This window comes from Haemaphysalis longicornis, unplaced genomic scaffold (genome assembly GCF_048455015.1).
Source record: "Haemaphysalis longicornis isolate Haplotype H1 unplaced genomic scaffold, Haemaphysalis longicornis Haplotype H1 scaffold_47, whole genome shotgun sequence".
Classification (NCBI taxonomy): domain Eukaryota; kingdom Metazoa; phylum Arthropoda; class Arachnida; order Ixodida; family Ixodidae; genus Haemaphysalis; species Haemaphysalis longicornis.
Window position 1 is genome coordinate 1810642 of NW_027526379.1, and position 10510 is coordinate 1821151.

General features: G+C 48.4%; 1 long non-coding RNA gene across 1 annotated transcript in view; it reads right to left on the reverse strand.

The window, feature by feature from the left end:
- LOC144137699 (uncharacterized) overlaps positions 1–10023 on the reverse strand; it is a 31067-nt gene extending 21044 nt beyond the window's left edge. Inside the window, exon 1 of the long non-coding RNA XR_013315708.1 lies at positions 9887–10023. This is a non-coding gene — a long non-coding RNA (uncharacterized LOC144137699). The remainder of the gene's footprint in view (positions 1–9886) is intronic.
- Positions 10024–10510: the final 487 nt, after the last annotated feature.

The following is a 10510-nucleotide window of genomic DNA, read 5'->3' on the forward strand; positions in this document are numbered from 1 at the left end:
CCGGGAAAGCGTTTGGGGTACTATGAAACACCTAATCTTTCGAATAAAACAAACTTTTGTTTTCTCTTCATGGCTCCTTTAAAGATCCCCAGGTGGTCAAAATTAACCCGGAGCCCTCCGCTACGGCGCGCCTCATCGCCTGCGTTGCGTCGGCGCGTTAAAGGGGTCCTGAAATGCCTTCCGCCGATGCATGGATGTACATGTAACCAAATAAAGCAATGTATTAGCAATCTCCTCCTGCAAGAATTTTGTTAAAGCGATGAGTATTAGCTGAGAAATCGTAAATCAAAAACCGCGAATTATCGTCGCGCCGTATTTCCTCCTCCTTTCAACTGTTTCTTCGCTGTTGGCCTCCCCTCCCATGATGCTCCGCTCCTCAGCGGTGACGTACTTCCGCTATTGCGCTCCCACAGACTGCCGTCTGCTACGGGCCAGCTCTTTGGGCTTTTTCATCTCTGTAGACACCATGGAGACAGGCTGGAAAAGCAAACGAATGACCTGGCCGCATGTGTGCGGCCTGGCCTTGCCCTTTCGCGGTGTACGTAGCTGCAGGGCTGCAGTTGGTATCGGCGGCGAACTCGCAGCCGCGTGGGGAGAATCGTGCGCTCGTTCCCTTTGGTGCACCGCGCACTGTTTATCCAAAAAGCGCGGTCTCAGATGTGGCCCCGCTGGTGCCGGGTGTTATTTTGCGGTAGTTGTAATTCCTACTACCGGCGGCATGTGAAAAAAGACATTTTCAACCGACACAGAACCCGTGCACAAAACGCGCCGGATCGGATCGCTTTATCAGCGGCGATGAACGTGAAGGCGAAGAGCAAACCAACGCTGCACTCGATCAGCGAGAACCCGTGTTCTGACAAGCTGCACCCATGTGTTGCATTCAACACTGACGGGAAAGCGTTTATTTGCACTTGTTTGGATAGTCAAGCGTTTGTTTGCACTTGTTTGGATAGTCGTAAAATGTCCAAACACTCCGGCACTCCGCTAGCAGATCAGCCGGCGAGACATTTCGGAAAACATTTGACAGATGGCGCCGTATGCATTAGTGTGTCGCTACGCAAAACTGATGAGACGCTCTACTAAAACTCCCATCGCGGTGTCACGTAGCGGGACGCAGAAATTTAGCGTTTAGCGTATGCAAAGGCCACAAACGCTGTACTAAAACTCTATTAGCAGCAAAATAGCGTGCGTATGTGAAACCGCTTGCGTTTACAAAGCTGCACGCCGAGCGCGTACGTTTCAAACCTAGTGACATCGTTTAAATACACTGGCAAGCACAGTGTAACGTAGTCAGATATCAACCGTATGCTCAGGCGACAAGCAAGAGCTTGTTTTATGTGGGGCGGAGATTGCGCATAAAGGCCCGTTCGCACTTGCGACGAAAGCGAGTGAGAGCGGCAGGAATTCCGTCGCTTTGTCGCGCGACGATCGTTTTTGTCGAATGGTCGGGACAAATTTTGGTTGCGCGACAGAATTCCCGTCGCTTTCGCTCGCTTTCGTCGCAAGCGGGAATGGAAAGTTCTGCCGCTGCCGTCTGCTACGCAGCTCGGAGGTAACCGCGCGATCTGCTCGGGCCGGATGAACGCGCACACTCCCGCATGGCAGCGCCCCAAGCGGCAGACGGCCGCGTACATCGCTCCCGGCGCCCGCCTGGAGCCCGCCCTCGGCACACTAGCCAGTATATTTCAGGCACTATAATGGAGGAAAGATTTTTTGCTTCCGATGAACCTAGTTCTTTGCCCCTGTGTTTTTAAATACGTGAAGTGGTTAGCACGTCGTCCTCACGAAGCTCTGTATCGTCGTAGCATCGCTGATTGTCCGAACGAAGCTTGCAGCTAAGCCAATGCAGCGACCGAAGCTGTGTGTGTGTGTGTGCATCGCCTCCTGTGTGTTGTGGACGCGTTCGTTTCGCGATGAAATGCGACATTGTACTTCTGCGGGTGGATAGTGCTTCCCATGGTCTGGATTATCTTTCTCGAACGACGTACCACTCAATCTCGCATGGGGTATGTGCAGTGTGCCTGGCTAAAAGCCTTCTCGCTTGCGCGCCAGAGTTGTGACTTGCTGCTCGTCCCCGCAAACCGGGTGTGAGGTGAGTGCCGTATTTACGACGGGCAGGAGGAGGCAACTCATCGTCTGTCAATCGCGGTTCAGACTTGCAACGCATGTTGTGACGTTGCGTTCGTTCGAAACGCATCTCTGGATTGTTTTGAAGTTGAATAAAATGTACGTGTCAAACCCGGGCATTCGGCTCAGGGCGTTCTCTGCGATTGCACCAAAGAAGTGCCACGGGACTTTCTTTATGGTACGTACTCACGTAAGATAAAATCCACGTCGTGTTATGGCCGTGTTGCATTCAATACAAACGGTTAAGCGTTTGTTTACACTTGTTTCGTTTGTCGTAAAATGTCAAAGCACTCCGGCACTCCGCTGGCAGATCAGCCGGCGAGCCGACGCTGAGCAGACGACTCATCTCTTTGCCGGAAGTGCGTGAAAAAGCCGCCCAATAGCAGGATGTCTAGCTCATGACGAACATCTGGGAATCGATGATGTAGACATGTGAAGATGGCGGCGTCCAAAAACACGAAGGAAAGGGTGAGAAAAAAGCGACAAACTTTGCAACAAAAGTGTGAGCTTTCCGCTGCGCGTAAAAGAGTAATACTTGGCACAGGTGACGTTGGCGACCCAATCTAGCGATTGCGCTAGTTCATTTAGTGTGCTCAAAATGCCTTTCAGGGCCCCTTTAAACCCTACAATGAAGCAATTAATTACGTTTTTCGTAATATTACTTCGTGACTGATACACCATTTTTGAAACTCAATCACCATGGTTTTTATTGGTTTTGACATTTTTTCAATGCCCGCGCATACACGTACGTAACGATTCGACATAAATTTTTGCCCGTTTTTGGAATGGCAGCATTGAAGTGTTTTTATAATCGCTGAATTGCACCTCAGTGTGCTTCGGCATACTTTACTACGGGAGTTCTTTGTCGTGCCCTTTGTCACGAGCGGGCCGCAACTGTTTTTTTTCCTTCTGAGTGCTGTTAAGCTGGTTCCTCTTGCGCGCAAAGGCTTTCAGTATAAAGGGCCGACGTTTTGCGCAACCAATGAGCCCCAGAAAACTTGTCCGGAAGGGGAGAATGAACGGGTGGAAAGCCGGAGTGATCACGTGATCCCTAGAGGTTACGGGATTTGGTTCGCATTAAAAATCGTTTCGTATAAGAAATAAGGTTGCAAAATGGGCGAGTTGGATAGCATTCATGGTGGTCAGCGCGAACGGAAACAACACACGAAAAAGAGAATAGACGACACAGCGCCTGTGTCGTCTATTCTCTTCTTCGTGCGTTGTTTCCGTTCGCGCTGACCACCATGAAAGTCTAAGGAATACTTGCGTGTAGCTTTTCTGGAACTTCTAGATATATCTAAGGTATCTGAGTTGTGTAACAGATGTGGGAAGTAGTCCAGAATCTCAGTTGAGTGAATGTCAGCAGCCTTACAAGACTTTCAAGTAATCTCAGGCAGTAAACCAACCAGCCCGTTACAAACCAATCAATGTAAGTTACTAAGAACTAAGGTCAAGTTTGAGAACGACTCAGCGGGCAATGGAGTGGAAGATGATAGGCGTAACCTTAAGGGACAAGAAGAGAGCGGAGTGGGTCAGGGAACAAACGCATGTTAAGGACACATTAGTAAAAATTAAGAAGAAGAAATGCACGCGGGCAGGGCATGTAATGCGAAGGCAAGATAACCACTGGTCATTATGGGTAACAGAGTGGATCCCCAGAGAAGGCAAGCGTACGCAGGGGGCGGCAGAAAGTTAGATGGGCAGATGAGATCAAGAAGTTTGCGGGGATAAATTGGTCGCAGTTAGCGCAGGACCGGGGTAGTTGGAGATTAATGGGGGAGGCCTTTGCCGTGCAGTGGGCGTAGAGATGTTGGTGATGATGATGATGATGATGGAGGCCAAGTTGCTATACTGCAATTAAAATGTCCGGGTCCTCCGAGCTGCTCGAACCTAAAGGGACCCTGCAACACTTACCAGCGACTACTCGAAATGTATTTTTGGGTAAAGTCTATTGCCCCCAGCAATCTCCTCCCTCAAGAATTAGAAAAATTCGTTCACTATTTTGGTGAACGGATCAGAATGTTGGTGCACCAGCTGCACCGACACTGCGGCGGTTGCACCAACTAACCGCAGTGACGTCAGGTAAAGGGGCTACGTGATTGAACGATGTCGAAGATTAGCCTTCAAACAAGTTTCGGTTTTAGATATGAAACAACATGCTTGGCATCCGACGTTATCGTTGTACGGGCATTCTCGATATCTGAGTAATCGCCATACCACGCTTCTGTCATGTTGTCGCCTTTAAAATGCCCCAGATAAGCCCGCCAAGACGGCTTGGAATTGAAGCAATCACTAGTCGAGGCCTACGCAGTGGATGAACGCCCTCCGTGCCACCGCAGACGCTCAAATGCCATGCGCTTTTCCCCCATATTTGGAGCTTGCCTCACTAATACCTGTATCGTAAAAGGCGTGTTCGCACCAGGCCAAGGGTCTGATGATTCTGGCCTGTGCCCACTGCACGCAAGCAGTCGGTGCTTGTAGCAACAACACGCCAACGACGACACGCTAGCGCGTTAGTGTCAGCCTCCGCGCATTCTGACTCGCACGTGGAGCAACGAACGTTACAGCACAAAAATGGTGAATTCAGTATAGAACACATCAACAGAAAACGAAGAAATCAACATACAAAAAAAAGAGGATATGCTCCCGGGGATTCGAACTTGCGACGTGCAATATACCATACCAAGCGCTCCATACCAAAAAAAAAAAAAACTCGGCCACGAGTCAGCGCTGGCGGTGTTGGAAATATAGATTATATGATGTATAAACAGTTCACATTTTTATTTAGTTTTGGCATTTCAAGCAGCTTAGGTGACTATTTGTTGTACTGCGCTCGTGCAGTAAGCGTCGCCCGAGTTTCCACAGTTGCTCACGTCTAGCAATTGCATTTCGTAGACGGAAAAGCGTTCGCAGATGCGTAGTCGTGCTCCTGACCACTGTGCTTGTTCACTCAGCGCAAAAAAGTGCTTCCTGCACCCTAGTTTTACGCTGTACGGTAAACGTTTCGCTTGATTTCATTTCCTTAGTACCTATATTAATTTTGCTCATTCTTCTCCCGCCTTCAATTGGCCTTAGATTATCCTACTAGCGTGCCAATCAGCGAAGAGTCACATGTGCGCTTGTGCAGTGATTGTGTGGAGGGACCTGGACTTGGAGCTTGATACAGTGTACAAACTAGCAAACTAAAAAACGGCACGTTTTTCCATGCACAAACGTGTCGCGGGTTAGTTTCAACTGAGCGAATTAATTGCGATGACTAGTCGGCGGCCAGCCGACTGTCTCTGTCGAAAGGTCGGCGAGCCGTGCAGCAGCGCAGTGAAGCCAAGCTTTTTTTTTTTCTGACGTCATACAAAACGCCACCGAAAATGCGGGAGGATACAGACAGGAGGACCGCATTTTCGAACGGACTTTTCTAGTGAATAAATTCGCGTAAACGCAGCGAGAGCGGTCGAAACATGGCCTAGAGACTCCGGGCTACAATTTGCGCTCGTAATCCCGCAATGTTTGCAAATTACTCCAGTGTCCCTTTAAGGGAAACAAAGTCAGGTCATTATACTTTGATTAGTGGCATTGACAAATAAAATGCCTTGGTTACATCGGTGCTTATGATGACTTCATTTTCTTGCCGGAAGATAGCAGGGTCATCCAGAATTTGATGCTGAAGCTGCAGCATAACTTCATGGGCAGACAGTTTAGGACTAAAGCCCAGCATGGTGCGAGAAAACAGACCCAAATCGTCCATATGAAGGACAAATTTACGCGGGTTACGCGCAATACGAAGCCGATATCCCCGTTACCGGAATGGTGTCCGACGCCTACATCGTTGAGATAGCTGTGGACGACGCAGCTCGTCATTCCGACGACGAACAGCCTCGAAAAGGGCCTAGAAACATGCTGCGCTAGCTTGCTTCGCAACAAGATAGAATGTAGTGGTGGCGATCTGAGCAGCTCGAGAACGCCTTTCTGGGACATGCGAACGCGAAACAGGCGAGAATCAGGTAGTTTTCTTCCGCAATATTAAAAATTTGTTCATCTTGCGAATCGGTTAGCCTTGAGTACGAAAGATTCCCTGTGGAGTGGAGCCTTTGTTAACAGCACTAGCTCTTATGTCAGTGACCCAGCCACAAATTTTCGGCACTTCGATTTAAGTTAACTTGAAACTGCGCTTAACCCAAAATTTCTAGCGGATTCAACGACTTCGAGTTAACAAGGGATTCCGGTATTTACGTAGATAATCATACCCTAAAGAATGAATGCGTCTTCAATTGTTTTCTTTGACTTCCATTTGATCCCGCTTTTGTCTTTTTTTTTCGCACAAGCGCTAATCATTCGCGCGGAACAAGATGAACGCTTAAACGTCAGTTGAGAATCATTGTATTTTTATACATTCATTGTTGGTCATTGTTGGCCAACTTTCGTTGACAGACAGTTGTGAAGTACAAGAGCTTGGTGTAAAATGTTGAGGTTGCAATTTATTACAGCCTTAAATTCATTAAAGACATGTGGCTAGTTGTGCTGCGGTGACTGTAATTTATAATTATGGCGAAATTCAGGTAGGAACCTGTTTTAGGTATCGCGTACACACCACCTTTGCTCTGGGTTTACTGAGGCTGTGGCCGTCGAAGAATTTTGAAATTAATCGGAAATAAAGTACAAGAGCGTAAAAGTCGGTGTTCCTACATGTATTCGGCATTTTCTGTTGAAGCAAAGTGTTCCAAGATTCTAATATGGCTGTCACTATTTTTTGAACCTTACAAACTTTGTCAGTGATCATTTTGATTGTGGTTGCTCAGGCGAAAGTCCATATGGCCATTGAGGAGCTGCAATACTTCCCGGGTGGCGATTCTTATGAAGAACATCATTTCAACAACGTTTTCATTTTTTGCTTTGCGACCTTTTGAATTTTCTATTATCGTTGCGAGAGTACCGTTCCATAAGAATGAGTCGTTTCCCCATGTCAACCATTGTCACCGGCAATGCCATGTCTTTTGCCTGAAGTCTCGGTTTCCATATGCTAGCGATACATTCCTTGCTTGCACTTCTCCTATTAGCGCCTTAAAGTAGTCAATAGCCAAGTGGGCCGAATCAAGTCACCCCGCTTGGCTACGCTGCTCATCGCGCAGGTCCCTTTCTAGTTTCTCCCTAAACGTACTAAGTTCCAGTTTAGAATCTTCTCTCAGTTTCGGGAGCTCATATTTTCTTTCCTCTTTTTAACAGCGGAGATGTTGCACAAGCCGGAAGTTCGGTGTTATAAGATAAAATATCAAGAAGATAAGGAGTGCTCGTGAGCGCCGGCCTGGCGGCGATTGTCGAGCGTTGTCAGCACGTGCAGTGGCGTTAGCAAAAAAAAAAAAAAACAAAAAAAAAACTCCAGCGTCGTGGTCAAGCGCTACAGCGCATATCATTACATGCGAAGTAGCGCATGTAAGAAGAACATGACGATATCGATGCATATGACGATGACTTCTACCAGAACAGTGAAAACCAACGACGGAAAATGTAAATAAACAGTTTCAAACTTGTACAAATGCGTGGTGACGTGGCATTCAGTGCTCACGTATAAAGAAATCCTGCAGCTTAGCTATGATTCAAGCCTTGCGCGACTTAGTGAAGCTTCGTCAGCTGAGCTGGTAGAGGTCTACAATGCTGAGGATAACTTTGCATCCACCACTCTCAGCGAAGAAGGTGACGACCTCTTCGATGCGTTTGACGACGATTACTAGCGCTGCAATTATGCAAATAAACAATGATACTGCAACTTAACTAAGTGTCTGCCAATGCTCACGTATAACAACTTCGCCATTCAATTCTTGCGCGTGAGTGCAAGCTTCCCTGAATTTTTTCAGTTGGCGAGATGCCCACATTCCTTTTCCTCTGGGCACGTTGCACCAGACAGGGGTCGCTGTGAGCGCAGCACTTTTCCTACTAAAGTTGTCTGTCGCCCACGCTAGGGTGTCGATAAAGGACTGGAGATTTCTCGAGCAGTTATCACCGACTTCCTGCAGCATGCCGTGCCAACGATCTATGTGGTTGACAGTTAGACACGGAGTAAAGAAAGACGGCCGTGATGAATGCATCCCTCCCTCCCTGCCATTTGTATTATCTGCAGCCTGACTGTTCGACAACAATAGATAGTTTTAGCTGACCATTTCTGACGGTCCGCTCCGCTCCGATAGCAAGCGGGAGCGCCATTGCGCATGCGTGGCACGCTAGCGCGCTACCGGCGATACAGGAGCGGGGCCCCGCTCCGCTAACCACGGCCTCTTGTCGGACCGTCGCGGCAGCTTACGCTACCGTGCGGAATTTTAACATGGCTGCCCCCGCGATGCGAGCGCGCTACGGCGAACTTCGTTTCTTCAATTGAAACAGGACCGACGAAGCCTCGAAAGCGTTTCTGAATAGGCAATGCATGGTGCCACAAACCTCAAAGACCTTTAGAACGGAAGCGAAAAACGTCGACCGAAGTGAGGGGCTGCTTCTATGCAGCGCCGAGAAAGACAGCCTTGGCTTGGCTATTCCAAAGTTTATCGCCTTGTTTATTGTTATTAGATGCGACTGCATCTCATTCACTCGCCTTGTCCATGCAGCGTCGTCGGCGTTGTTGTCGTCCGCCCCTCCCCCATTCTCCTTGCCGCGCGAGCTGCGCTCTCCGCCGCTCACCCCCTCTCCTCTCCGATGCCCCTCTCTCGCGAGGGGCATTGGATTGGATTCGAATGGCTTGGCTTGGTTTGGATTTGATTGGATTAAAGTGGATTGTGCTGGATTGTGTTGCGTCATAGCCGCGGCAGACACACTGGCGCTGGCGCATGTGCAGTACTCTCTCTTCCGCGGTCTCCTCTCCTTCGGGCGCGCTTCGCATATAACCGGTGTGCCGCTCTCCGGCGGCCTTTCGGTCGACGGTTGCTCTCCGCTTGCGCTTGAACCCCCCCTCAGCGTCGCATCACACCAGGGTTCCCGCCAGGGGAGGTGGGCGTAATTTTTAGAAAAATTATACCATGTCAGCGACTACATTATACAAAGCAAGGGTTAAATGAGGCCAAGAAGCACGGTATTTTGCTTTGTTTGGGCGACCAAATACAAATTCTTGTTTCCTTTAGGATGAAGTTTTGTTTTACAGGCGCACGCGAAACGACCACTCACGCGAATCCTTACCCGCCGAGGGAGATACGGTTATCTCTTAGCTAAAAGCCTTTCGGCTGCTGACGCTCCGGTTGTGCTGTGCGGGACGTCGGGAGCAAAGCGGAGCGTCAAAAACGGTCAGCTAAAACTCTCTAATATCAGCAGATAACGCATTTTCGTCCGCGCCACTTAAACTCTCGGCACTTTTCGTCCTTGCCATCATGACGTTACCTGAGATGCCTTCTTTGTGTGGGCGCACGTGCGTAACTCGTGATAACCCCGGCTGTTGCTGTCTAGGACAGGGCGCCGACACTAACCTAATAAGAATTATACGAACCGAGACTCTCACATGCGTGGCATTTTCCCTACAAGAAATGACCCCCCAGAACCAACGGGATATAGAAAACGGCGCTGCTGCTTGCGAGGCAACCAGCAGCGCAACGTGCCTATAAGCTGCTAACAATTACGTAGACGAAGCAAGGCGGTAAACAAAACCGTTATTTAAGCACGAAGAGCAACTGGGGACTAACAAAGACCCACATGCATCTAATTAACATAAATAGTTGGGGAAGGAAGGAAAGGAGGAACAGCACAGGAAATGCAGGAACGTTAACCAGGGAACTGTAAAGGCAGCACTAACCTGCGGCAAAAACAGCAGTGGTTAGGCGTTCCTTCCAAGCGTCGTCGCAACTGCGAAATAAACCGCGCAAGCTAGGCAGGCTTCCTGTGTAACCGGGACGAGGCCGCGTTGCTGTAGATAGCACCCCTACTGACGATAACATCCGGGAAAAGCAGCTGCTTCCTTGGCTGTCTTCTGTGCAGAGCGCGTGCGATGAGTTCCACCGATATCGGGCGCGCGGTGAGTACGGTGCCGTTATCCGCGACAAAAATAGCAGTCCTTTCCAATCTGCGTCACCGTTGCCAAGCCTGTCTATTGTTGTGTGTGTGTGTGTATGTATGTATGTGTATGTGTGTATGTACGTATGTATGTATGTATGTATGTATGTATGTATGTATGTATGTATGTATGTATGTATGTATGTATGTATGTATGTATGTGTGTATGTGTGTGTGTATGTGTGTATGTATGTATGTATGTATGTATGTATGTATGTATGTATGTATGTATGTATGTATGTATGTATGTATGTATGTATGTATGTACGTACGTACGTACGTACGTACGTACGTACGTACGTACGTATGTATGTATGTATGTATGTATGTATGTATGTATGTATGTATGTACACCATTTTCCATAAG